This window comes from Mus caroli, chromosome 10 (genome assembly GCF_900094665.2).
Source record: "Mus caroli chromosome 10, CAROLI_EIJ_v1.1, whole genome shotgun sequence".
NCBI classification, from domain to species: Eukaryota; Metazoa; Chordata; class Mammalia; order Rodentia; family Muridae; genus Mus; species Mus caroli.
Genome location: NC_034579.1, coordinates 93,972,660 through 93,975,801, shown reverse-complemented (window position 1 = coordinate 93,975,801; position 3,142 = coordinate 93,972,660).

The following is a 3,142-nucleotide window of genomic DNA, read 5'->3' as shown; positions in this document are numbered from 1 at the left end:
AAAAAAAAAAAAAAGATTAAAAGAAAAAGAAAGAAAACCCTTCACAGGATTTCTCATTAGCGTGCCTTTCAGTCAATTCAAAAACAAAACAAAACAAAATGAAAATCCAACACAAACAGTCTACTTAGCAACTAAGGTCGCCATCTCAAGGCCCTAGAAGTGGACATTTTATAACCCAGAAGAAACCGCTGTTGAGTCAGATCATGACTACGGACTTCTAACAATTCAACAGCAATTATGGCCCAGGTAAATTATGGCCACACTATAACAACACTAGTAAACTTTTGAGAAATTAAGCAAGTACAGTATTTTCTCTTTTTTGTTTTGCTTCCTCTTTTCAAGTACTGGCATTAGAGGTGTGTGCCATCATACCTAATGTGTATTTTCAATAAATGATATTCTCACTAAAAAAAAAAAAAAAAAAGTAAAAAGCCCTAGACATCAAAAAACAGCCCCATTAAAAATAGTATAGAGAGTTAAACAGAGCTCTCAAAAGAAGAAACACACATGGCTGAAAACACTTTAATAATGTTCAATGTCCTTAGTCATTATGGAAATTCAAATTTAAAATACTTGGAAATTTAATTTTACACCAGACAGAATGGTCAAGATTAACAAATGATAGCTCATGCTGGCAAGGATGGGGACCACTCACCCGTTGCTGGTTGGGAGTGCATATATGAATAGCCACCATGGAAAACAGTGTTCCTCAGAAAGCAGGGAACGTCTCTACCTCAAGGTTCAGACATCCCTGTAAAGGAATTTTAATCCTGCAATATGGTTGCTGTGACAAGGGATTATATCCAAAGACCTTTTTAGATATGTGTGATCTAGCTGGCATGTAATCATACTCTGGATTACAGTATGTTCTTGCTGGAATATAGGAGCACTCTTCTTAGTATACACCTTTAACCCCTAACGATGAAGTTCAGGTTAGTTTGTAGAAGGAAACTGCCATGTTTGAAAGTGATGTTTAATTGTGGAGCAGACAAACTGACAAATCAGAAATGATTTGACAGGATGAGTCAGAGACAGGATACACTCAACTCTTAGAACAGGCAGGAAAGAGGTGAGTTAAGAAAGCATCGTAGAGAGTGAGAAGGAGCAAGGGAGTGATGGAGAGGGAGAGGAAGCAGTTTTACCAGGACAGTTTTATAAAGACAGGTTGCAGGTGAAGACAAAATGAGCCAGAGAATGAGAAGGAACCAAAAAATTAGAACAAATTGCCAGAATTAGTTTTTCCAATCGTAGCAATTCAGTGAGAAGCCAGTTTGAATCAGTCAGCTTGGAGAGGAGGCTGATCCAGCACAGCTGAATTGTACCAGCCAGAGTTCAGAAAGGAACAGAAATGGTGAGCTTATTCAGCAGTAAGCCTCCAAGACGATGATTACATCTAGTGAACGAAAGTTAGTTTTATACATACCACTCCTAGGCATATACCCAAAGAATTCTACATCCTACAGAGGCACTCTTCTATGTCCATTGCTGCTCTATTCAAAATAGCTTAAAGTTAGAAATAGCTTAGACGTGTCTATCAACAGATGAATGGATAATGGAAATGTAACACATTTACACAATGGAATATTACTCAGCTGTTAAAAATGAAATCATAAAATTTACAGGTAAGTGAATAGAGCTAGAAAAAAAAAATCATCCTGGGTGAGGTAACCCAGACCCCAAAAGATAAGTGTATTTGTTATATGTGGGTATATGCTTTTAAGCCTTTGACAGGCATACAGTAATCTGTATAGCCATAGAGATGGGGTATTGAGTAAGGGAGTAATGAGGAGGAGAACATTGTCCAAGGAAAGGGAACTAGAATACGAAGTGATGAGGGAGACTGGAACAGCATTAAATGAGGAGGGAAGGACAGAGTTGGGTAAAGGAAGAAACTAAGAGACAACTAACAGTAAAACCCATTTGAGGTGTCATGAAAAGCTTTTCTATTATAGTAGAAGCTTTTTTATATGAGTACATATATCTAAATGGAGTCACCAATAGCAGGGGAAACAAAGCCCAAACCAGATAACATCTTTAGCCACCAAGTGAAATCTTCAGTGCCAGAAATGGGGCACATCTAATTGGGTTGTTGGCCCCATGAAAACCCACCAAAGAACCCAGGTTATTTATTGCCAAGGCTATTAGTTGTTCTTCACAAACTAATGACAAAGCCGTATTGCTGAAGACAACAGCTACACAACTCATTGAACACAGAGAAGGCAGGCAGGTGCCTAACTAAAGCTTTCACTCCCACTGACTATTCATGGTAATGGAAAGTACTTTGTATGCTACTAGAGAAGAAAGGGAAACACCAACCCCACTAAGACTGCTCCAATCTACAATAGTGACCTGCTTGCATAATATGCTGGTACAAGAGTGGCACAACCATCGGAGTAACCAAGAATATCTTCCTGAATTTAAACCCCAATCCATGAGATGGAACCCATGCCCAACACTGCAAGCAGCCAAGAACCTGAGATGCATAGGCCATGGGCATAGCAGAAAGTCAAACGCTAGATGTTCTGCTAAAGGTACATGGGAAGAGAAGGACTCGACTAGAGTCTGCTAAACTCATAGATCAGTATTTCACTCACCCATCATCAAAAGCTCCCTCCAGTGGTAGATGGGAACTAATAGAGAGTAAAGACCCACAACTGGACAGTGTGCAGAAAGTGAAAGGATTGAAACAGTCCTACATGAAAGGTCTTCATCAATTTCCTCTCTCAAGATCTCAGGGAACTCTGTGAAAGAGAGGGAGAAAGATCGTAAAAGACATAATAGGACTGTCACACATGCTCTGCCTCACAGAGATTGTGTAACATCCACAGGGCCAGCACAGGTCTCAGCCCAGAGGTCACAGCATGAAGAAGAAATGAGCTCCCATTCCTAACCAAAAAAACTATATGCTTGCAAAGAAGAAAAAGAAAATCTGTTTTCTCTAACAGAGTCTCACTGAGTATAAAAACTACTTAATGCTTCACGTCCAGCAGTAGATGGCCAACACAAAACAAACTCAATGGTAGTTTTGTAGATTTTTTTTTTGTCTCATATTGCTTTGTTTGGGTATTATTTTTTCTTATCTTGCCAGTCTTTTGTTTATATATTATGGTTTCTGATTTTGTGTCTTTATGAGTTTTACTTT